This window comes from Cupressus sempervirens, chromosome 10 (genome assembly GCF_028749045.1).
Source record: "Cupressus sempervirens isolate cs-2001-9-10 chromosome 10, ASM2874904v1, whole genome shotgun sequence".
Taxonomy (NCBI): domain Eukaryota; kingdom Viridiplantae; phylum Streptophyta; class Pinopsida; order Cupressales; family Cupressaceae; genus Cupressus; species Cupressus sempervirens.
This window is the reverse complement of record NC_143127.1, coordinates 518,725,034-518,752,251: the sequence shown is the minus strand read 5'-3', so window position 1 is coordinate 518,752,251 and position 27,218 is coordinate 518,725,034.

Genomic DNA, 27,218 nt, shown 5'->3' with positions numbered 1-27,218 from the left:
GGAACTTTAATAGGAATCCTAATAATAGAAGTAAAAACAACAAAAATGACAAAAGGATTGATAATGGTAGTAACAATAGTTAGAAGGAAGTAGTTAAGGAACATGTTGATAAAATTGAAAGAAGCATTTGTGGAAGCTAAAGATCCAGTAAGCTCGTATACAATTTTGGAAGAAAAATACTTTGATGCACCTAACAAGACATTAAAGTCACATATTGTTTGTGACTCATCCTATTTGAATTAAGTAGTTTATTAGAGGCAGTGCATCAGTTAGCCTGAACTGATGTTATAGAGAGAATAGGATCAAGTTACCAAGATATTAGGGAACAAGTTGAACCATGGATCAAGGGTTAACTTAGTAACAACTGGATTTTTGCATGCAACTTATGTAATGGTTATGCAAGGAAGAAAAGTTAATTTATGTGAGATTGTGAGATTGCAATTGTTGGACAACATTGCAAAGATTAAGAAGACAAAGAATGCAGTCTTCATATTTGAATCCTTATTGACTCATCAATTCTTTTATGCTACAATGAAGTAACCTGGATTAATAAATTGGGATAGTAGTGAGTGCACAATGAAATTGGTGACTCAATGTTATAGATCTAAATTAGAAAATGTCAGAGGTGGTGACATCGACAAAATGATGAAGAATTTCCAGTCTGAGATGAAAAAAAGGTATAAAATACCTCCCCTTATGGTAGAGAAGTACAAGGATGAAATATTCTTCATGGTGGAAACTAACAACACCTGCATGGAAGTAGTAATTCCCTGAGTTAAGTTTATAGTGCTTATGGGTTATGAGATGAGCGCAAAGCTCATAGATGGATATTCGCAAATCATTCTTGAATATAAGAAAGATACAAAGTGCTCTAGATGAGGAACATATGAGGAGAAAATAAGAATAGTCAAGTCTAAACTATATAGCAAAGAGAGTAAGAAAAAGGTAGAAAAATAAATAGTTTCCATCCTTAGGGAATCAAACATGAATAGGAAAGAGTTCGATGAAATAAAAGGTATTGCATTGGAAGTGAAGGCTAGTGGACATATTGAAGTGTTTGCAGCAACTCCCATTGTAGTTGTAGGACCTTCAAAGGGTGCAACAGTAGCACAACCTTGTGTGCAGGCTCTTATTGCACCATATGCAATAGTTGCACATGTGTAACCAATTAGAATAAGGAGTGATCAACCTAGAAGACAACCAAAGGTTGAATCATCTATTGCGCAAAGGAAATCAGAGAGATTGGTGAAGGTGAAGCATGAACCTGCACCAAAAACCAAGAAAAGGGTCAAGTAGACCACCAACAGACCTAGAAAGAGAAGAAAAACAATGCAAGTCAGTGATTCTAAGGAATCAAAGGATGAAACAGAAGATAGACCAGTATTCTAGAATGCACACGAAGGAAGAACGAGAACTGGAAAGAAAGAATGGAAGCCAAAGGTAGAAAACCTTAACATGCAAATTATTAATGATTATAATTTTGTACGGTTGAATAAATATTATGATTTGTATAGTAATATAGATAGAAGTTAGTTAGAAAATGCCATTATAAGGAACATGATTTTGAGGAAATTTTTTTTTGAGAATATACAGAATAAGATACCAGAGGATTTGTATAATAGGCTTGTAAATATGAAAAGGAGAATATCAGAGGAAGATATGAATATGAGGATCACAACGATAAATAAACTATGTGATGTTGATTCTTAGATAGAATTTTGGAGGGTATTGAGCCCTTATTGAGAACAAAAGAAGAGAAATTCTTCTAATGGGAGGCAATTATGAGGATGTTAGGAAAGAAACTAAGGAGGCAATTATAAAGTATATGACTACAATGCCTAAGGTTAGTTCACCATCTAAACATGAGAGTCTAGTATATGTACAAGTAAATACACTTTCCAGGGAAGAAGAAGAAGTAGAACAGACACAACGGGTACTCTCTCCACCACATATTGTTATGAGTACTAAATCCATGCAAGTGGATAGTACACACATAACTGTAGATACAAAAGAAAATCCTTTTGTAATATTTGGCAAAACTATTGTTGGCAATATCACTACATACTCCAGTTTTGATGATGAAGAAGAAGAAAAGAAGAAAGAGGCAAAAGCAATAAGAAAGGAAAGGATACAAAGAGAAAAGGAAGAGAAGAAAAAGAAAGAAGAGAAAGCAAAGAAGAAAGAAGAAGAGAGAAAAAAAAGTAGAGGAAAAGAAAAGGAAAGAGGGAGAAAAAAGAAAGAAGACAGAGGAAGAGAGAAGGAAGAAGTCAAATGATGACTCTAAACTCAAGCATAAATGGAATATTGTGATGCAAGAATCAACATTTTTGCCCAATATAAAATATGTGGAGTTAGAAATAGGAAAAGTAGTGTTCCAACATGAGGTTGACATACCTTATGTAGCTCTAGCAACTGTATCTATTGCAATATCAACACCCAATCCATCAGTAATAGTGACATCAGATGATGAAGATAAAAAAGGCTTGATGAGAACATTAAGTAATTTTTTTGAGAAGAAAAAATCAATAAAGTCTTTGGAGAAGACATTAATTGAAGTCTTGGACATAATGCAGAAGATAGTAACTAAAACTGTAGCTATTCTAGACTTGCAATCAAAGGCCATGAAGTTGGTGAAAACCTTTGATAAGGAATTCACAACTTTAGTAGAAGTAGCTTTAGCACAAGCTCATATAAGACATGATGCAACACTATTTAACATATCGTGCACCAATATGCACAATGATTTGAAGGTACTTGATAGAAACATCAAGGGACTAAGAAAGCATATTGATGAGGGAAAAGATTGTATGGACAATGTGTGCAGTCATATTAGTACCTTGTAAACTTTGAGAGTTAGATAAAAGGTAAGATAAATGAACTTGAAATACTCATTATCAAGTTACAACTCCTAGAATCTAGTATTGAAGACTATGGAGCAGAAGTAGAGAAGGTACATGGTATGATCAAAGACTTGGAATTTGACAAAGGGAAAGCAACAAGGAGATTCTCTAGTCTTAGAGAAATTTTGTCATCTAAAATCAACATTTGCAGAGGCAACTTGAGGAATGTCTTACATCTAAGGATTCCTATGAAAAGTTTGCCTATACTAACTTGAGTATAGTTGAGTGACATCCTATGCACTTTGCACACTAATCTATATCTCAGAGATAGTAAAGGAGAACTGGAAGAAAGAGATAGAAAGACAAAAGTTTGTTTATGTAGATTATTTTTCTAGATTAATAGGTTGATCAATAATAGAACACCCAATTTTTTGTATACATATTTTTGCACCTTTTCCATTGATGCTAAAGTGGGAGAGTAATATGTAATGAAAATTGTAAGGAAATTGTATGTTTGTAAGCACTAAGAAGGAGTATACACAAAGCGGGGGTAATATTGTATATGCAATCTATTGTAAGGAGGAGTGAACTTATATATCATTGTAAAGGAGTGATAAGAAATGTACTAATCCATCGAAACATGAATAAAATTAGTATGTTATGAAGGCAATTATGTATAGTTACTTTTTTTTTTTTTTTGTTATGTATGACATCATCTTGGGACTTATCCAATTTTCCCAAATGTTGTAATCAATACCAAAGGGGGAGATTTTTGGAATATGGTTAGATAGATGTGTTAATGGTTGTCATTTATGACAACATATATTCAACATTTCATTTATGCATTTAGAGATAGAAAATTGTCTAAATGTTAGAAAGTTTGGAGCAGTACCGAGAGTAGATATGGTGTGTATAGATAACTCATTAAGAGTTATCTTATGCATAGTTAAGGAAAGCTTCATGATAGTATCATTATAATGTATGCTAGTGCACAGATGTGTATAGACAATATTGCAAGAGTTGTGATTAAAATACCAATGTGACTATTTAACAGTGCAGAACAAAGCATAGTAGAGAATTGGATTATACGTCCATAGGAATTATTTTGGTTACAAAATAAAAACTAAGTCATGATGATCCAACTATGTGCATATTATTCCATAAGTTATTTTATATTTTGTCAAGCATGTGAAGACATGAAGGCTGACTGAGCAGAGTTTTGTAAATATGCAAGGTATAGGTAAAGATCTTATCTTACACAGTTAAGTGAAAGTTGTTGTTCCATATGTGAGATGTATATGAAACCTAAACCATTGTGAGCACTATCTGTGAGCTTTATGTGATGTGAGTTTTGATGTATGAGAAAAAGAAGTGCAAAGTACAACAAACAGAAAGTATTGTATGTATTATCTATTCTTGTGAATAACTAAATTGTATAATTACATGTTAGGGTAGTGGGCTCTTCTTGCATACATTGTATTTATTCTACCAACTCCTAACATGGTTGAGGCTTCTAACAAGGCCTAATATCTAACAGGGACTCAAGACACTATATGTACTTCATAGACTCATAACAGGGTCAATATCCTTAACAAGATCATATTGTTTAATGAATCATCTAGTGGGGGGTTTTCCCTTGGCTAGGGTTTCCATAGTTAACAAAGAATGCTGTTATGAGTTCTCTATGTGCATGGTTACATGTACTATTCAACATTCAACATTGTTGGTTTACTTTCATATGCAAGTTATAAAGTAATTAACAATATTCAGTTATGGGCAAAAGCTTGTAGAATACTGATTCACCCCCCCACCCTGCCCCCCCTCTCTTAGTATTATTTCTAACACCATAGTCTTTACTTAGGCACCTTAAAAAATTACCTGACACTCTGTTAACCATCTCAATTTGGCCATCAGTCTGAGGGTGGTAAGTTGAACCAAAAGATAGGTTAGTTCCCAACCTACTCCATAATGTTTTCCAAAAAAGGCTCATAAAATTGATATCCCTATCTGATACAATGCTTAGAGGTAGTCCATAGATCCTCAAAATCTCTTTGAAGAATAGATGTGCAATATGGCTAGCATCATGGTTAGTTTTGCAAAGTATACAATGATCCATTTTACTAAATTTGTCTACTACAACATAGATGCTATCACATCCCTATTTTGTTTTAGGTAATCCTACAATATAGTTCATGCTAACACACTTCCATAGCCTATTAGGGTTTGATAAAGGTTGGTACAAACCTGCATTACTAGATCCTCCTTTTTCCTCTATGCACACTACACATTGTTCCACATATCTTGTCGCATGCCTTGACAATGCTAGGCAATAGTAGAACCTTTGTACTAAATCTAGGGTCTTGTTGATGCCAAAATGACCACTTAGGCTTCCATTATTCTTTTCTTGGATAATATTCTCTCATGGAACCCTTGGGGACACATAATTGGTTTCCTTTAAACAATAGCCCACTTTTCATGGTATAATCAACAAAGAAACTATGAAAATGATTATGAATTTCAAAGCATACCTTTTAGGCTTCAACAAAGTCTTCATCATCCTTGTAGAGGTCCTTGAAACTCTCTATGCCAATGCTATGTAGTTGAACTTCCCAAATGATCAACATCGTCTTGCTTAGTGCATTTCCAACCTTATTCAACTACCCCTTCTTGTGCTTGATGGTGAATGTGAATGATTGAAGATATTCAATCCACTTCAAATATTTATTGCTTAACTTTCCATGGGTATTGATGTAGCTAAGGGCTTGGTTTTCAGTAAACACTATAAACTCCTTGGGTAGAAGGTAGTGGCTCAACTTCCTAAGAGACTAAACTAAAGCATATAATTCCAAGTCATAAGAAGAATATTTATTCTTGGCTTCATTTAGGTTCTTACTAAAGAAGGCTTCTAGCCTACCTTCTTGGCTTAACACACCTCCTACTTCCATTCCACTTGCATCACACTTTAGGGTAAACAATTTGTCAAAAATAGGAAAATTAAGTATATGTTGTGTTGCTACTTGTTATTTTGACTTTTCAAATGTATTCCCTACTTCATAAGTCCACCTAAACTTGGTCTTCATTCTACCCTTAAAGGTATCTAGCAATGGTGCACAAATACCATTGAAGTTCCTAATGAATTTCCTATAAAATTAAGCTAACCCATAGAAGCTTCTTACCTCTGTTGTTGTGGTAGATGGTGACCAATTTAAAATAGTTGCAACCTTGTCTTGGTCCATCTTTAAAGATACCTTAGATACTACAAATCCCAAGTATATAAGTTCTTGTTTTCAACAAACTCACATTTTTTCCAAATTGATTGCCAATTTCTCTTCCTGTAACTTCCTTAGCACCACCTCCACATGTTTGAGATGTTCTTCTCTTGTATTATGGGAGATGAGTATATCATCAAGATATACCACCAAAAATCTCCCTATGTAGTCTTCAAAACTTCATTGTTGAGTCTCATGAATGTCCTAGGAGCATTGGAGAGCTCAAATGGCATCACAAACCACTCATACAGTCCATCTGTGGTCTTAAAAATTGTCTTCCATTCATCACCTTCCTTTATCCTTATTTTATGGTAACCACTTTTGAGGTCCAACTTTGTGAAATATTGAGCTTCTCCAAGACAATCCATCAAGTATTTAATTCTAGGTATGGGAAACCTATACTTTATAGTGATCTTGTTTATGGCCCTTGAATTTTTAAAAAGTCTCCATTTTCCTCCTTTCTTGGATGCCAAAACTACTGACAATGCACAAGGATTGATTCTCTTCTTTAATAGGCCATGATCCAGAGGCTCTTGCACTTGCCTAGATACCTCTCTATTCTTCTTTGGGGTAAGCTTATAGGTTGCTTTATTTGGAAATGAAGTACTAGGTAAAAAGTCAATATGATGACTTAGCTCTCTCCTAGGAGGTAAAGTTGTAGGTGTTCCATCATTGACAGTGTCCTTATACTTCACAAGCATCTCTTGGATTTTAGTGGATAACGGTTCTTGCTTAGATTTCTCTTCTTCCTTAGGGTTAAGAAGAATAACACACCCTTAAATTCCTACATGCTTAAGAGCATTTATGAACTCCTTCCCACTACTCAACAATACACTAGGAGTCTTGGATTGTATTTCATCTTCCTCCAATAAGGACCGAATCTTGAAATTTCTCCCATCTTTCTTGAAAGAAATGGAATTTTCCTTCCCATCATAGACAAAACCTCTTCCATAATGCCAAGGTTTGCACAATAGTAGATGAAATTCATCCATAGGCAATATATCACAAAGCAATTTGTCTTTATAGCTTGCAATAGAAAACTCAACCCAAGTTTGCTCATTTACCAAGAGATTCTGCCCTTTATTCAAACATGTCACCTTGTAAGGGTTAACATAAGGTACCTTTAAAAACTTGAGCTTATCCACTACTTCCTTTTATATGATGCTTTCTATGGAGCCTAAATCCACAATAACTTTATACATCTTTCCCAAAATCTTGCACCTAATTCTAAACAAGCCCTTTCTATGCTTGGGTTCAACCTTGTCTGGTTGTCTTATCAAAACCCTCTTGAATATCAATTTCTCTCCTCTATTGAATCAATATGATCTACCTTATATGCCTTGGAACTCATTGTATCCTCATGAGCATATGCAATGCTCTTATCACTATTTGAAGAATTAGGCTTGTCAGGACATTGATAGGTAGGGTGAGCCAACTATCTACAAGTGTAACATTTCATACTTGCAAAGTATGAATTAATCCTACCTACACCTCTCCCTCTATTGGATCCTCCTTAAGTACCTCTTCCTCTTGTATAACCCCCCCTTGAAGTATTTTTACTACCTTGCTCAACAAGTTTAGACTCACCTTGCTTTCTTTGATCATTATCTTTGCCTTGTTATCCACCTCTATGCCTTCTTTGGTCCCTTCCCTTTCCTCTACCTTTGAATTTTGAGTCCCCCTTCTTCCTATTCTTTTCTTCCACCTTAAGAGCTAATTGACAACACTTCTAAATAATGGTAGGGGTCCATAGGCTTAGCTCTTCTTGGATATTCCACTTCAATCCACCCAAATATCTTTCCACTTTAAAAAGATTCTCTTCTTGAATCTTGGACCTTAAGCATACTTTTTGAAACTCCTCTTTGTAAGAGGCCACATCTAAGTCTTTTTTCTTTAGACCTTGCCTCTTTCTATGTAATTGTACCTCATAGTCTTCAGGTAGGTAATCCTCTTTTACTTTAGTCAAAATGACATTCCAATTAGCTATATTCTTTTTGCCCATACTAACACTCTCATCTTGCGTGCATTTCCACCATGTAAATGCTAAACCTCTAAGTCTTGATTTGGAAACCTTTACCTTTTGTTCCTTTGTGACACGTTTGCACTCAATATAATTCTCCATTCCCTCAACCATTCCATCACTATATCACTTTCCATCTTTCCACTAAACAATAGAATTCTTTCTAGGGATTTTCCTCCTAGTGCCTTGATGACCTTCAAGAATGGTTCTTCATTGAATGGAGGGTCTCATTCAGGTATGAGGTCTCCCTTGTCAATATTTTCTTTATCTCTATCACTACTATCACCTTCTTTGTCTTTTATTCTTGGCTGCTTTAACAAATTCTTCTAGCTTTTTCTTTATTTCCTCTAGCACTTCTTCAAGGATTCTATTTCTCTCCTTTTGCTCTTTAATCTCTTTTGCTAACTCTACATTAGTCACCATTAGTGTCTCATCTATTGATTCTCCTGCAATCTAAAACATCTATCCACAAGGCCATCTTTTGGGGCTCTAATCTTAACCCTACCTTCTCTTAGGGTTTCCTCTAGTCCATTACTCTAGCCTATTAGGGTTATTACACTAACCCTAACTTAGAAGGATTACAATCCCAACCCTCCCTTCTTTTAACTTTTCCACACCAATGTAGAACTCAACTCCATCCAATCAAAACTCCTTAGATGCCTTGTTGGGTCATCCACACCAAATGACCACACATGATCACAACCTACTCAAAATGGAGGTAGAATATTGTTCCTAAGGCACTGGGGCCATCCCAGTGTAGATCAAACAACAATTCATAGAAATCTCTATTGATTTCAAGAAATTGCTCCAAACTAGGCCTAATACATATACAAGGAATTAGGCCTCCAAACTCACCTTTTGGAGCATAACATGGAAAAAGGCCTAAAAAGGTGGAAAATAAACTTCATATCCTGATACCCTTTTATAAGATCTTTTAGATTCACCCGATCTCAATTCCCCAACCTGTCTGTACAATGGGTTATTATTTTTAAGCCTAAAATTAAGGGTTTCTCGATATGCTGACAAAATTCACAAGGGTTTGTTCAAGTACCTATTAAAACATATCACCAACACTTCTCCACCCTCATATCCTTCTATCCATCCCCTTGGATTGAAGCAACAAATAAACTCAATCCCATCCAAATCTATTTCAATTATTGTGATCCCTAACCATGCTTATTTGGCTTGCCTAGGGCATCACTATAATAATGCCAAACTTGCTTTCTAGGACCCAAGATCTTTCATACCTATAGTAAAAGGATTCATCTCACACATTCCAAGAAACCATACAAATACCATGGTAGAAAGGTGAGTTATGACTCCATTTTCAAAAACTGCCTGGTTGAGACTAGCAATAGTGAAGAAACAAAAGATTTTCCAAAATGCAAAGAAATGAAACTAAAATACCTATCTAATCACACATAGTATCTGCTATTTACAACTACTAACTCATTCACAAGTCAAAGTATAGGCTTCAATCCATTTAATGGCTCAATAAACCAAAAATGCTCTAATTGTGGTAAAAATGCTCAATAAAATGGTTTGTTCATTAACCAACTTTCATTTAAATGTCATCCAACCCCTATCATAGGTCAAGGGAGGAATTATATAAATATAAAATACCTATTCCAACCACTTAGAAGTAGTTATTCAACCTAGTGCTCAAAATTGCACTTTTTGCAATAAAAGCTGTCATGACAAATTTTGTAATTTTGTAGAGTTGTCATACAACTTGACAACTTTTTGCCTAGTTAGACTAGTCTTGGTCAAAACCCTATGAAACTCTACCAAGTTCTTGGATATGTCACTTATGACATGAAACCATCATTCTACCTCTCATTTGTCCAATATTGTCCTCCAAATGCCCAAATGTCAATTTAGACAATATTAACAACAATTACTCACTACCTAGCAACTTAGGACAAACAAGTAATATTGAATACTTCCAATGACCTAATTAGACCCCCTAATTGCTAAGTCATACTATAGGACTTCACTAGCCCCTTTATTACACTAGTGGCTTGGCTAAGGTCACTACAAGCCAAAACTTGACTAGGAACCCTAGATTACCAAGTAGCCTTACCTAAGTGCTCTTGTACCATGCATGAGTCTTATTTGGTGGTTGTGTCACTCCCTCTGATCTACCCACTTTCTAAGTATTAGGACACTTGTCACTCAATGGGTATAACTGCTATGCATGCACTAAAGTAAATTATAGCTTTAACAATATGTCATTGTACATCTTGTGGTGCTATGGATAGGTCCTCATGTAATACCCTCTCTCTCCTAAGCCTCAACTCTAGCATCTTCCAGCTATTGATCTCTTGAATCTATGGTAATCCAGCCCTGCTAAAGCCCTACCTCAAATTATCTAATCTACTACTCCCACTCATCATCTCTCTTGGCCAGTGTAGGTTTCTCATGTCTCTATCCTCTATCTCACTCCCTCTCCACTTGAATTGGTTTAATAAGCCTCTCCTCCTCCTCTATTCTCACCCTACTACATGAATGGGTAGTGGCTTGACTACTAGATGATCTTCTTGACCCACTAGGCCTATCTCACCCTTGTCCTCCTCTCCCATCATCCCCTCCATCATCTCTATCATCCCCCTCTCCAACAATGTCCACCTATACCACATCAAGGACAAAAAACCTAGGGAAGAGTCTCCTCCTCATCTCCCTTACATAATCCTATGAGACCCCTCCATTTGTAACCAATAGGAGATACTCCCATGCCACCTATCATAGCCCTTGTATTTCCTATAGGAATGCAGTATAGTTGAGCATGGGTAGCCATCCTATGCCCTCCTCCTCTTGATACTTGGCATAAAAAGTGGTCTTGGTGCTCACTCTCTACTTCTTCCCAATTTTTTTCCATACTTGGCTAACAAAAAATTGCTCCACTATCCTTAGGTGCCTGTCCAATACTGTCCTATTGTAGAACATGTACCCTAGCTCATGTGGCGCCTTTGCATATTACATGCCATATAGGACCTCTACTAAAATGAGTTCAAGTCATCAAAAACCTATCTATAGATGAATGAGTTACCCCTCTTTCATGGTTGTACCCTAGGGTGCACTACAACAATGTATTCCTATGCCCATAATTATACTAGGATGGCCCCACATGCCCAACTCTTTTCCTTCCTATAGAAAACATCATGGAGCTCATGATACATGTTTTCTAGGATAGCGGGTCCCCAAGCCATGAGTCATGGCCACCCTACCAAATCCATCACTAATCTACCCCAACCACATGTGAAGCCCTTCTGGCTTCTGTCTATAATCAGAGCCCATCTGACCAAGGAACATACTTTGTATACCACTAGGTACTGACCCCTGTAGTGCTCTATAATATGCTCCCATATGATGCATCTGTCCAAAATGGTGTCATCTCTAAACACCTCCTATAGTGTGACTCTACGCTTCTCAAGGGACTGATCAAAGTATACCTACAACATAACATTTTCACATTAGAAATAGTAAACATGAGGCTAAGTATACATGAAATCTAAAATACTAAATGAATACTCATAGACTCTTTAGAGCATGGGATCCATAGGACCCTATACACATCCTCCAACATGATGGTTGCCTCATTGGTAGGCAGGTGAAAGGTGTTATGCTCACTATACCACCTCTTTGCTAGAGCTTTCAAAAGCTTGTGGTTTGCCTTGATATAGGGAAATCAAAATAAATCTCCAAATCATATGACATCAAGCATAGCCTTCTTTGTGTCATAAAGTATTGACACAAGTCTCAAACCACAACCTCAGGTGCCCTAATTGCCAGTGCTAAAAATACATCTTGCATCATGCAAAACACATAAACATATCAATACCTATCAAATGAGAATCATAATGAAGCTAGAAGAATTATAACTTAGCTATATGAGAAATCAACTATGTCCTCAAGTTGACAGATGATGAAATTCCTAAGTATATTTTGTTTTCGACTGAACTAGTATCACACAATACTTTCTCCTATACCAATATGATACTTTTTGCTAGTATGATACTTCATCCAGGGATGTATGACGGATGGGTGGGTTTGATATGATATTGCATAACATAATGAGGTTATAATTTTTGGTCACTAAAATCATATGGAACTTTCAAATTAAATACTCAAAACATGATAAAAACATGCTAAACTGCTAAAAAAGATTCAAAATAGAGCTTAGATGCTGATTACTTAGTGGTGGACCATATGCTCAAGGTCAATTATATAGCTAGCTAAAATTGAATCAATGCCTCTTGACGAGAACCCTCCTCTGAGTCATCTCTCTCTCTCTCTCTCTCTCTCTCTCTCTCTAAAATCAAATAAGACAAATGATTTAAAAATAACCCCTTGTGCCCCTTATATACCCTTTTGACCACTTTTTGACCTAATTCTTGAATTGCTCATATTTTCCTAAAAATTACACCCTTACCTAATTTTGACATCCTTGATCCATTTTTGAGATTAAAATTGAAATCCAAGTTCATCTTGATGGTGAAAATAGTATTTCAAATTTCTTCCTTCTTCTACACAATTGGCTAACCTTTTGAGGTTTAAACTCTGAATTTTTTTGAGGTAATCCTCATCTTCGTCACTTTCTTCATTTTTTCTACTCTTTCAAATTTCTTATTCATTCCATTTCATATTTATTCTTACTTTGACCTAATTTTGATGCTTTTTCTTTATGATCAAACTTAGTTAAATTAGGGCATCCCTTCATTGCTTGGTGGTCATTCGTTGGTCCTAATCTCTTATCTATCATCGTGAACTTTTCTTTATCTTGATTTGATCAAATCTATGTTATTTTTGCATCTTCTCTATCTCATTTTGATTTCAATCTTGAGGAGGCAAAACTACTCTATCATTATTTTTTGGCTACTACAAATTAATTCTTTTCTACCTACCTTTCTTAGGAGCATATGCTTGAGCTTTCCATTTTCTCTTGATCTAGTTGTTTCCCTAGGGCATATGCTTGAAATTTTCATTTTATTTGGATCTATATCTATCCTAATGTTCAATATCATTGCTTATCATCTAAGCATTCAAGGTCAACTAAATCTTTATGCTTTATTCTTTAGAGTTAGATCTATTTGTCAGCTTGAAATCTTCATTCTTTGACTTATTGTGTTTCCAAATCAATCACACATTACTCAAAGAGGCAACAATGTAATCACCCAAAAATGATCATCTAGACTCTGAGCCCCCCTTCCAATATTTTTGTTGAATTTATCCATTGCTTATTCTTGATCAAATAACCACTTTGCTATTTATTCAAGGTTTTACCACTATATCCTAAGTCTTTTATTTAAATGAAATAAATTTTCCCCTTTTATTTAAATAAAACCTACAAAGTTTCACTTATCCTAAGTGCACACATGAAAAGCATTATTTCTATTTTAAAAATAAAAGAAAAGGTATTTTTTTGTCTCACATGAGGTGCACACTTTCCAAGGTGAGTGCAATATTTATTCTCCTTTACACATATTTTTCCTCATAAAGACCACCATTGATCTTTCTTAGGTGTGATTCTTGTGCACATGGATCACTTGAGGCTCATTCTCCACTCTTGATTTTTCCTCTTAATCTCTACCCTCCAATTTTCTTTAAAATGAGACTCTCTCCTCAATCTCTCATAGCATTCTAATTTATGCTAATGCTATGATGCAGGTTTTCTTATAGTTTTTGGAGCACTTGGATTATTCTTGCATTCTTAGCTAGCCTTCATTCTACTTATATTATAGCATACTCTTTAGCTTAGTTTCCTTTATGCTTTAGCTTAGCTCACATAGCTTAACTAGGAAGGTCTTGTAACTCTCTTTGCAAGCTCCTGAATTTCATTTAGAATAGCTTGCGTTTTCATTGTATTTCATTCTATATTCTTGGATATTAACATTGTTGCCTCTACTATTTGAATCTTCCATTCCATGGTGCACCTTGTAAGGGTTACATAGCTAGGTTCATTTAAGAGCCACAGTCTCTTAGCTCTTGCATGTCATAGATAGGAAGCTATAGGCCTCCTCTTGAGATGTTCTTCATCATGGGTATTTTTGAGAATAATGGTCTATATAAGTATACCATATTTTTGGTAGACAAGTTTAATGTTCATTCCTAAATATGAGCTTGAGACATTTTGATTCTCTAATGAGTTTTGTAACATGGTCAATTTATTTAGTGTGATACAACTACTAATATTGATATGAATGAAACTTAATTTGAGACTTGCATCCTAAGAGACTAGTTAGGAAAGGTTTCCCTTTTTTCCCTACCTTATTATTATTCCCTTTGGTGGTATTCATGTTAAATTTTTAGGGTATCTAAGAAAGAGGATTCCAAAAATCAATAAGATTACTCACCTTGATAAAAAGACCTATTGAATATTTAGTTTTCATGTGATGTTTCTATTTTTGTGGATCTTGGGGATGATAATGTCAAAATTTTAATTCAAAAGCTTGATTACTACCTTATCTCTAAAATTGAAGTTTTAATGCTAAATCCATCATGTTAGGGTGGAATGATCAACCTCTTGAGTTGTACAAAAGAGTTTACTTTCAATAGTTTGTCCTCATAGACAAGTTACCATTAAGAGATCCCCTTTCTATTATCCCAAACTTAAAAAAAATGTTGTTGTAGATTAAAAATTATATTGAAGAAATTAGATGGTTGAAACAAAAAATATATGTCCCTATGAGGTAGACTACAAATATGTTGAAATAACATTTTTTCTTATAAAATCTTTTATGCTTTTATATGGTTCTTCAACAACTACCAAGTTAATGCAATTTAGACAAAGATAAGAGACTTCTTGTGATAAAATGAGAAAGATAAAATGTTTTTAGTCAAATTGAAGTAGTTGTCCATAAACAAGCATCATGAGTAACTAGGTATTAAGGACTTGGAAAAATAAGACATTCCCTAGCTATTAACAAGACTCTTGGAAATCTGCAAGTGGAAGAGCTTTGAAAGATGTTAGGAAAAAATAATATATCTCTTCTTTTCCCTAAGCATGCTAAAAAATGGAAGACATTACCTATTAACGATTTCTTGATTAGTAAGTAACGAGTACCCCCTATAAGATCTAAGGTGGTTCACACTTTGTGGAAAGCATGAGAATTGGTTAAGGATAAGGTGATTAGTTTTAAATTGATTTAATACAATAATACAAATTTATTTGGCAATAGATCCATCTTGTGGAAGTTTTATCATTAAAGGAAGCCTCATATTGACTTCAAGGATTCTCAACCAAAAATTGGTTCTAAAAATGCATTCAATATTTTAATAATATTAACTAATGGGTATCTTTCTTTATGGGCTTACTTAAATCATAATTGTCACTCATCTCAATCAAATTATAAGACTTATATAATTTTATGGGTAGCCTATAAAATATTCTGATTTTCTATTAATTTCATTCAAGATACTAATCAATATTAAAACTAAATTTATTTATTAAAATAGTCTCTAACATTTCTCATATAGGACTTTTATCAATATTAAATTTTAATTTCAAATGGTTTAATAAGACACTCTTGCATAATATTAAAGCTAAATTCATATATAAAATGGTCTTTGGCATTTTTCATATATTTGATCATCTCAATAAATGTTGAAATAAAATTTGGATAACATAAATGGTATAAATGTTTCAAGTTATTTAGTTGTAATATATTAGAGCCTAAGAAGGCATGTTTTAGATGGCTTCTCACTTTGCAACTATTTTCATTCAAACATAACAATTTCGATGTTGATGTGTGTTCTATATGTAGGAAACTAAAATTTGTTAAACATATTTTCTTTGATATTTTTTCAAGGGCATTTTGATATATATATATATATGTTGTAGTTATTTTTTATTAATGGTAAAAATAGGTTTTGAAGGGGCCCCAATACTCTTTACAATTTCTATTCAACCATTACTACAGATATAATAATCACCCAAAGGACAAGCACAACCAAAAAACCAAACTCAACACTAATAACCACAATGCCAAAAAACACACACTAGCACTGGAAATCAAACAAATAGAGATCAAGCTAAATTAGCTGCATCAAAAAGATTTCAGCTTCCTTCTCCAAGTTATCAAACATTTGAAAATATTGAGTAGGATCATTTTCCTCCTTTGGCTTCTCCTTAGCCTCAATCTCATTTTTCTTCCTTAGACTTCCTCTAGTTATGTCAGTTGGTCTAGTACTAAGGCTAGAGGTGGTGTTGGCTTCATTATCCATATTTATGATCACTTTTTCCCATTTGGCTTACGAATAGGGCATGAAAACCTTTCAAATTAATACTAGAAGCTCTAAGCCCTTCATGATTGTGAAGGAGGATGCTTCTCAGAATAGTTTTATTCTTTTCCATCTGATCATTCATTCGTTGCATATGAGTCTCAAAAATAGGGTAAATTTGGTTTTCAACAACAAAATTAGAATCTTTTTTGTTGGTATCCTTTGGTAAATTTCTATTTTAATTAAAATCTCACACATACCATTACTAATTGTTTTTTATCTTCTCTACCATCCTCTTGTCTATCCTAAAGGAATATGTATACCTTGCCTTCGTAGTATGGATAATTCCCATCGTGTTGTCCTTGTTATCATTGAAATCCTTCGAGTCCTTGTTGATAGAAGAATACTTATTACCATTATTATCTACTTTAGCATTGGGAAAAAAGGGGTAATCCTCCTTCATTCTAGAGTGGGAATGAATAGAGACATCCATTTCCTTTGAAGGACTAAGTTCATCACTACTAATGATTTTCTAGTTCAAAACCCTATCTTCAATTACCATCTCCAAATTTTTCCAAATTTTGTGCAAATCATAGGTCATCATTTATTCTTGATTTTCCTCAACATTAATTTCTATCTCTAGGTTTTTAGTTTCTTATTTGTCATTTTTGGCTTCCTCCTCTTCATCATCTTCCTCCTCCTTAGAGTTATCACTGTCATTAGTGTAATTACTTTATGTGCTATCCCTAGTATTAGAATCCTTGGCCTTCTTTTTACCTATTTTCTTAATTTTTCTAGTTTTCCTCTCTAGAGTCCAAGAAAGATTCATCCAAAGAAAAATCATTCTCCTTTGAGTTGCATTCTTCCTGCTCATAGTCATCTGAAGGGCTTTGGTCTTGCTTTATTTTCTTTTGGAAAACATTAGTCTCTTTTTTATGGTCTTTGGGACTCAATATCTTCCCCAATTCATGTTTACCACAATAATCATAAATATGTTTCATTAGACCCTCATGCAGGATATGTTTGAAGGGATCATTTTAATGCTTACTAAGGTTATTAACCAAAGAGCTATGCAAATAAAATGGAAAAGATATTTTAAAGTTGTGCCTAAAATGATTAAGAATCACAAAATAAAAGTTGCAAACTCTATTGAATATACCATCTAAAGTGATGTACTCCATGATAGCTTTTAGAAACTTCCACCACTTAGACTTAATTTGATTCATCTCATAAAAACTTACATTCTTTTTAACTAGTTTCAAACTTTATTTCTTTCTCTTAGGGGAATTTTTAACTGCTTCCTCAAAAAACTTAACATCTCTGAAAACTTCTTACCAATATTCAAAATGCCAATGACTTTCACTACCAGATCCACAATTAACTCAACCTTTCTGTTATGCAAAATAACTTTCCCATTACTCCAAGTTTCAAAAAAGTCTTGAGTGATTTCCTTATTAGAAATATCTACCTTCTCAAGGTAAGTCATTATGTCACTATTCTGTAGGATTTTTCACACTTTCTTACTTTTCCACTCATAGGTGCTCGACTCAACATATTTCAGGTCTTCATCCATTTTTGCAAAAAAGATATTGTTTACAAATTATGAAAATTTTTAATGTGATTTCATAGATATATGATCCCATAAAGCATGGGAAATAATAATTACCACATTCATGAGGAGATACATTTGGATCATAGTTACTCAAAATCATCAAATTTCCCTTAATTGTGATTTCTATCGATACTAGTGATTACCCCAATCTTGAGGTTGATCTTTTCCTCAAATATAGTATTAATTAAATCATCACTCATATTAGTAGTACATTTTCAAGTAACTATTTATTCACTTTTAGCTCCTATGTTAGACAATTTATTGGCAACAAAGTTAGTTTCCCTATAGTCATGGGTTTTATAGAAATTATTAAAACTTTGAGATAAGATTTTTATTTTATCAATGATGTGTTTATAGATTGCAAAGTAATATTTTCATCTTTAATACACTTGACCACATTTTATGAGTCTCCAACCATCTAAACATTTTTGTAGTTTGCCATTTTGTCTATTTGAATAGTTTAAAGAGTAGTCATGGCTTTTGCTATATAAATTTTATGAATTCCTATAGGAACTACAATCATACATATACAATTTCCTCCTTTGTTTCATAGAATCCCACCATGCCCATCTCTTCCGTGATGTCCCTTTGCAACTCCATTGAAGTTAGTTTTAACCTAGTTCCTTGGTGGGGATGTCCAGGCCAGGGTCTCTCTTTTCTGGTTACAATATTGATTGATGTTAGTGATATCTCAATTTTTCAACTTTTCAATTTCTTATTTTAATGGATCTTGGAATTTAATGAAATCTAATTACATATTTTAATTAATGTTTATGAAGACCTTTGTTTGACCACTTTGGAATGCAAACTCTAATCTTAAAAAAATCATTTAATTTGTTCTTTATAGACACTCCATATTGTGTGTGGAGCAATTAAATTTCATAGAATCTTGGCCACCTTGTGTTGAATTGGGCTTCTCCGTTGTTCAAAAAAGACCTAATAAGAACAAGGGAAAACCCACTTTAAACTCAATCTTTTGAAAATCATTTGACCATGTATCTTGAGAGTAGTTGCATCTTAGCAAAAGGTGGACAAAAATTTATGATTCTTTTTCACAAAGTAGCACTTGTTAGGGAGAACAAACCCTTTTTTGACTAGATTAGCAGTAGGTAATTTTTTTTGTTTTTTTCTGTAAAAACAACCAATAGAACATATTTATTTTAGGGATAAAATTTTAAATCCAAATGTTGGCCCAAAATGGCTTCACATTATCTTTGAAAACTTCTAAGAAAAATGAGGAAATTATAACATTGGGGCTTAGTTTCCAAGTGATTTTATCTTGGATTCTTGGTTTGATGAATTAAGAGTTGAAATTAACCAACTCTAGTTAATCAAACTTAGTTTAATCAATTCATTATCCCTCAAATAAAATGTAACATTCAAACCAATGAGAGTAATACATTTATCCATATGTTGAGATAAGTTAGAATACTCCATTAAAGGTGTTTCCAGTAACTAGTTATCATTTAAGAATTTAATCTTTATGTCATCTCCAAGGATACACTACCAACCAATGCCATCCATTTCCTTGGACTTTTGAATGCTATTCCAAATTTTGGATGCATTTATATTATAATTAGAGGCGAGGAAAGATGCTAGGTTTAGATTATTAGAGAGATATTTCTTTTCTAAGGTATCATTTCATTCCTTTTCCTCTTCATAAATCCTCCACATTTATTTTGCAAGGAGGGCTTTGTTGATCAATATGACTGATATAATCCCCAAATGTCCTTTATATTTAGGCTAACAAACATTTTCCCATTGAACCAATGGAAAATGACTCTTTAACTCCACACCTAACAAGAGAAAATATCTCTAGATTTTATCAATTGCATTGACATACTATGAAGGAATTAAAAAAACTTTGAAAGCATATACATGCATATTCTAAAGGGTGGATTTGAGAAGTTGTATCTTTCGAGCTTGATTGAGAAGAACTCCTTTCCATATGAAAAGTTTTAAGTTTAATCTATCAACTAAATCATTTTGTCAGGCATTCGATAGTTTAGGACCCAAGGGGAGCCTAAGATAGGTAGAGGGGAATAAATTAATCTCGCAATCCATAATATTTGACATTCTCATTTGTTTTTCAATAGGGGCAATGAGGAAGAAGATTAAACTCTTAGTCTAGTGATGAGTTTCCTTGTAGTTGCAGTATACATAGTTAAAGCTTTCTTAAACATCATTAATTCTTGAATAGTAGAACAACCCATTAATACCATGTCATGCACACATTTCTCATGAGATTAGGTTTGGGAACCAAAAGAAGGTTGAAGCCCCTAGATTTTACCTTCCTGAAAAACTTTACCAATAAACCTACCTAAAAATTATATCATGATCACAAATAGGATAGTAGATATATAATCTCCCTATTTGATCCCCCTGGAGGGTTTGAATTTTTTAAGAGGGGCCTAATTAAGAAGAATAATAGTTAGTAGAAGAGGAAATAAGTTGATGAATTAGATTATGAACTCTTTTACCAAAATTGAAATCTTTCATAACTTTGCATAGAAAGGACCAATCAACTTTGTCATACACTTTAGAGAGATCGAATTTCATAATGAAACCCTCTTTCTTTGACACTTCTAGAGAATGGATATTTTTATGAACTATAATTATAGAATCAAGGATTTATCTTCCTAGTAGAAATCCATTCCATTGATTAGAAACGATACTCAAGATAATTGATGATATTTATGTAATAGGGACCTTAACAAATGATTTTATATAGAGAGGTGGAGAGGTTTATTGGTTTTAACCCATCCACAAAATCAAATTTTGGTTTGTTAGGAATAAGGGCTATGAAAGTCGAATTGATTTTTTTAAGTAAAGTTTGAGAAGCAAATAATTCTTTCACCACATTAGAAGGATCATCATAGACAATGTGACAACATTAGTGAAAAATAGCATAGGGAAATCATCAGGACTAGGTGACTTTTTCCCTTTAAAAGAAAAGGTGGCATCTTAATCTCTTTCTGAGAAGTGATGACACTTTGCACTACATTTTGGCAATCTATAATAGTTTCCAAAATAGAAGCTATAAGAACATCTTGAAAACGGTGGTTAAAACTCAAATCTAGTGACGGAAGATTTGAGAATAGTCCACCATATCTGATTTAATGTCTTCATCCTTAACAACTTCCCTAGAAGTAGTATTTAAAGAGTTAATTCTATTTACTACCTTATGTTTTAGAACTATCACTTGGAATAATTTAGTATTTTTATCCCTAGCTTCCAACCATAGAGCTCTCATTATTTCCCTCTAGAAGGATTCTTTTTTTGCAATTATGTCATGATAATTTACCAAGATCTCATTTTCAAATTTCATCAATGATGTCAAGAAACCATTATCTTGGATTTGATTTTGAACAATTTTGAGTTTGTTAAGGATCTCTAACTTTTCTTTGAAAATTTCTTTGTTCCATCTTGACTTTGGCATTACTTAATTTTTTTATGACTTTGAACATAGAAGTTCCTTCCATATCAAATTTCTACCATTCAAATATTCTATAATCCATGTCAAGATGAGCCAATCACTTTCTTAGAAAATAGAATGAGTAGTTAGCTTTACTGAACAAGGGGTCGGCATTGAAAGAAAGGGGAAAATAATTGGAATACACATGGGGAAAAGAAGAAAGATTAAGGGAATGATAAGTCATTCAATCAAGAGATATAAGGGCTCTATGAATCCTAAGATGGATAAGATCCTTCCCAACTCTCCTATCAGACCAATTAAATTGGGAACCTTGAAGATCTATACCAATAAGAGCTTAGTTATTAATGAAGTCTATGAGGTCTAATATATTATTAATTTAGGATGAAGAACCTCCAAATTTTTTAGTATCTTTTAAAGGGGTATTTAAATTCCTTTTTATCATCTAGCTCTTATTAGGGAATAAAGATTTATTACTCTCATTATTTTTCAAAAATCTTTTATACCATTCTTGGTGTTGAGAGAATAAATGCTAGTTGCCACCCATTCAAATTTATCTTGAGTATGATTTAAATTAATAGATATAATGTGATTACCAATGAAAATAGGATCACCTTCTATATTTTTAAGGTTCCAAAAAGTAGCAATGCCTCCAGATGCTCCTTCAAATCATTGCCCTCTATCACACAATTTTAAAGAGTTTGATTTTTACAACTTTCTCTTTAGACATTTTGGTCTCTTGAATCACCATACTAACATACTTATGATCATGGAAAATGTTTCTCAACACATCTTGTTTATGAAAACCATTAAATCCTTTAATAATTACATTATATGATGTTCATCTTTTACTAGCTGAGTATGTCTCCTACATGGTCATTTTTTTTCCATCTGCTATATCTATTTTCTTTCTATCTCCCTCTTCTTTTTAGCTAAGAATATCAATAGTCTTTTCTTTTATGCTCCTAAATCTATTTTCATCTATCTTGTTATGATCCCTCCCAGGGGGGACAAGGTTTCATTTGAGATCTTCCCTTTTTTTCTACCAACTTTAATCCTCCATTTTTCTTGTTTTTGACAAGTATCCATTCACTTTTTGCTACTTCCTTTTGATTTTGATATTCCTTTGCCCAAACCACCATTTGTGACTCAAGCTTATATATCTAGCTAATTTTTGGTCTTTAGAAATTATTTTCGAACTTGTCTCTAGTATCACAACCTCCCCTTGCCAAGGACTAAGATCTATTTTCTTTGATTTTTCTTCTTTGGGTATATTTTCAATAGAAATAACCTCTTTTGGCTCATTTCTTTCCTCTTTTTCTAATTTTTCTTGATCCCCCTCCCTAATCCTACTTGAACCACTATTCTCAAGATCAACTAACTTGGTTTGTTATCTAGAGTTTATCTTCTCCTTCACTTGAAGATCTGGTTCTTCATTATTTTTTGTTTCAGTAGCTTCCTCATGCGTTAAGGTTTTATTTCCTTCTATTTGAGATTTCTCTTTCAAAACTTAATTCTTCTCCCTAACTTAGTCACTTTTTTTTTTTTTTTTTTTTTTCCTTGAGGAGTTTAAGAGGACATTTATTTTCCTAGTGCCTTGCCTTCTTACAAAAGATGTAGGAGATGGATAACGATTCATATTAAAAAACTTGAGGTCATTTCTCTAGTTTAGAATGGATGAATATAGTCTATGGAAGGTTAGTATCTTGCTCAATGTTAACACATATTCTAGCAAAAACAAGCCTAAATATATTTTTAGTCATTGGGTCAATAGAAAGTGTGCATACAAAAAGTGTCACACGTCTATAAACTATTATACTTAAGAATACCCATGAAAGAGAGCATCTCAAGGGGTGGATTATAGCTCTCTATCTATGATGTGCAAAGGTTATGAGATGGTGGCTCTCATATGAACCAAGCTATGCAATCCTTGCAAGGTGCACCACAAAATGAGAGATTCAAAGAGTGGCAATGAGTGCCAATATCCAAGAATCCTCAAATGGGCATGCAATGCAAGATGAAAGCTAAAATAAATGAGATGCAAGATGCAAGATAACAAGTATGAATGATTACAAAACCCATATCTATATTAGGTGAGCTATTCTAGAGCACAAAAGAAAATGTAAACTAAAATTCCATAATGCAAGAATGAGAAAGAAAATATGAAATGCAAATGCAAGAGTGATCCAAGTCTTTCAAATCTCCAAAGTCACCAAGAAAACCTACAACATAATTTTAGCACGAGAGTCTAATATTAGAGAATGAGGAGAGAACCATCCATTTTAAATAAAAAATGGATGGTAGAGATTAAGAGGAAAAAGAGGCATAATCAAGAGAGGAGAATGCATCTTGAGTGATATATGTGCACAAGCATCTCCACTAATTACAATCAAAAATTAAATTTTGAGAGGGTTTGAAATGTGTGGAGGAGAATTAAATTTATTTTAAAAATAGAAGATTCCTCTCACATAGAAAATTATGTATTGATGTGTAGACAAAAATGCCTTTTATTTTATTTTTAAAATAGGAATAATGCTTTATGTGTGCATACTTAGGATAAGTGGGAAGTGGGGATATTTATTTAATTAAAAGGGAGTATATTCTTTTAATTAAATAATAGACTTAGGATAAAGTGGTGAAACCATAGGTTATAATCGAATAAATAGATTTTTGAGGATTTGATCAAAGATAAGCAATGGATAAATTATGCAAAATTGCTAGAAAGGGGACTCATAGTCTAGATGATCATTTTTGGGTGATTACATTTTCCCCTCTTTGACTAATGTGTGATCAATATGGTAACACATTACATCAAATAATTAAGAAGCCAAGTATGTAGTAGAGAAATCTGACTCTAAAGAATGAAGTACATAGAGAGATATCAAATCTTGAATGCACAACCTATTAGTGGTAGTATTGAAGAGTAGGAGAGAGATAAACAACATCAATACTCAAGACAAGTACTAATATGTCAAACCAAGTATCCAAAGCAAGTAGATAGATCAAGAGAAAAGGGAAAGATCAAGCATATGCTCTTGAGATAAAGATAGCCATTGAAAAGTAATTTGCAACAATGATAGAATATTCTTGCCCTCTCAAGATTGAAATCAAAATGAGGTATAAGGGATGCATAAATGAGAAAGAATTGATCAAACCAAGATAAAGCAAGGTCCATGATGCCAGATATGTGATAAAAACGCAAGAGTGACCACTAAGAAGTGATAGAATACCCCAGTTTGACCAGTAAGATAAAGCTATTAGTTTGTGGTGACTAATTAGAGAAGTATTGTACATATTTCATAATTCTTTGGATAGGCATATTGTAACCATAAAGAGGGAATATATTATATAAGATAGCTTAGGTTTAGGGATTGTGAGAATGTGATGTATAATGAGATAGGTTGTGCTTGTGGTAGTATTGAGCTGTAAGGGTTTGTACTGTAATTACTAGATAATAAGAAAGGTTGGATGACTATGTAGGTGGATGTAGCCCAATTTTTGGGTGAACTACATTAAATTTGTGTGTTAGCTATGTTCTTATGTTTTTCTTCTTTTGTTTCTGCATTTAACTATTTATTCGTATATTGTTTTAGATCTATCAAATCCTAACAATTGGTATCAGAGTGAGGTTTTTTGCTATAGATTGATGGGACTTTCATATTTGTGTGGAGAAATGGTGGATTCCAAATTCAAGATTGAAAAATTCAATGGCTAGAATTTTTAGTTATGGAAAATGTAGATGGAAGATTATCTATATTAGAAGGATCTATGGAAGCCATTAGAAGGGAAAGCTAAGAGACAAGGAATGACCATAGATGAAGATTAGGAGATCTTGGATAGGAAGTCACAAGGATCTATTTGATTGTGCCTTGCACTGTCTGTGAAATTCAATATATCAAAGGCAAAAATGACTATAGAGTTGATGGAGACATTGGCTAAGTTATACGAGAAAACCTTAGTTTCGAATAAGTTATTTCTTATGAAGTGTTTATTTAATATGAAAATGGGTGAGGGAGGATTTATAGTAAATCATTTAAATGAGTTTAACACAATTACCAGTCAATTATCATCCATACAAATTTCATTCAATGAAGAGGTTAGGGCTCTCTTAATTTTATGTTCTTTGTTAGAAAGATGAAATAGCTTGGTTATGGTTGTAAGTAACTTTGTCTTTGGTTTAAATACTTTGAAATTTGATGAAGTTGTTGGTGTTATCCTAAGCGAGGAAATGTGATGAAAAGGCATAGGTGAAACTTCAACCTCATCAAGTTTCACATTGAATGTGGAGAGCAAAGGAAGAAAAAGTCAAAGAGGAAAAGGCCCTTTGCATGACAAGTCACGAGGAAAGTAAAAGAAAGGATGTTCTTAGTCTAAAGAAAAGAAAGATTGCTAGTACTATGGAAAACCTGGTCACCTGAAGAAAGACTGTTGGTCTTAGAAAAACAAACAAGGAGACAAAATGAAGATGACAGTAAGGAAGCTAATGTTGCAAGTAATTACTTACAAGATGCTTTAATCTTATGTTTAGATAATGCTAATGATTCTAGGGTAATAGACTATGGGGCCTCATTCCATGCTACACCCAATAGGAAATATTTTCAAGATTATATTCAAGGTGATTTTGGACAAGTATATTTGGGGGATGATAAGCCCTATCCTATCATTGGAAAAGGAAAAATAAAGATCAAGTTTCCAAATAGAAATGGCTGGATGCTATAGGAAGTAAGGCATGTCCCTAATTTAAAAAGAAATTTAATTTCTATAGGACAACTAGGTAGTGAAGGTTGTGTAGTCATGTTTCAAGACAATGTCTAGAAGGTAACTAAAGGTTCATTGATAGTAGCTAAAGGTGCAAAGGTTGGCACATTATACTTGCGTAATAGAAGCACTTATTCCACTTTAGTTGCTACTGATATTGATAATGCAGGGAAAACTATTGTAAATGTTGTAAGAATAGCTTCGGTTGTTTGGCACCATAAGCTTGGGTAGATGAGTGAGAAAGGGATTAAAATTCTTCACTCCAATAATCTATTGCCAGGATTGAAAAATATTGATTTAGGGTTTTGTGAAAATTGTGTTTATGGTAAACAAAGAAGAGTTAGATTTCTCAAAGCTAGAAAATAGATTAAGAGTGAGAAGTTGGAGCTAGTGCACTTAGATGCGTGGTGACCAGCTAGGTATCATCTCTTGGTGGCTCTCGTTATTATTATTTTTTTTTTGATAACTCAACTTGGAAGACATGGGTGTATTTTCTAAAGAAAAAATATGATGTCTTTGAAACTTTCAAGAAATGGAAAGCTTTCGTTGAAAATGAGATAGGAAAGAAGCTAAAGTGTCTTAGATCAGATAATGGAGGTGAGTATTGCAACAAGTCCTTTGAAGATTACTGTTCTGTTAATGGAATTAGAAGGCAAAAGACTATTCTAAGAACTCCAAAAGAAAATGGTGTGTCTAAGAGGATGAATAGGAAAATCATGTAATGTGCAAGGAGCATGAGATTTCTTGTTGGGCTGCCACTTTATTTCTGGGCAGATGTTATAAACACTACTGTTTATTTGATAAATAAAAGACCTTCAAATCCTTTGGATGGTGGTATTCCAAAGAAAGCATGGACTGGTAAAAAGGTAAATTATTCATTTATGAAAACTTTTGGTTGTGAATCTTTTGTCTATGTTGATAAAGAAAATAGAACCAAGTTTGATGTTAAATCTCAGAAATGTACCTTCATTAGATATGAAATAGATGATTATGGTTATCGGTTATGGGATTTTGAAAATCTAAAAATAATTAGAAGTAGATATGTTATATTCACTGAGAAGGTCAT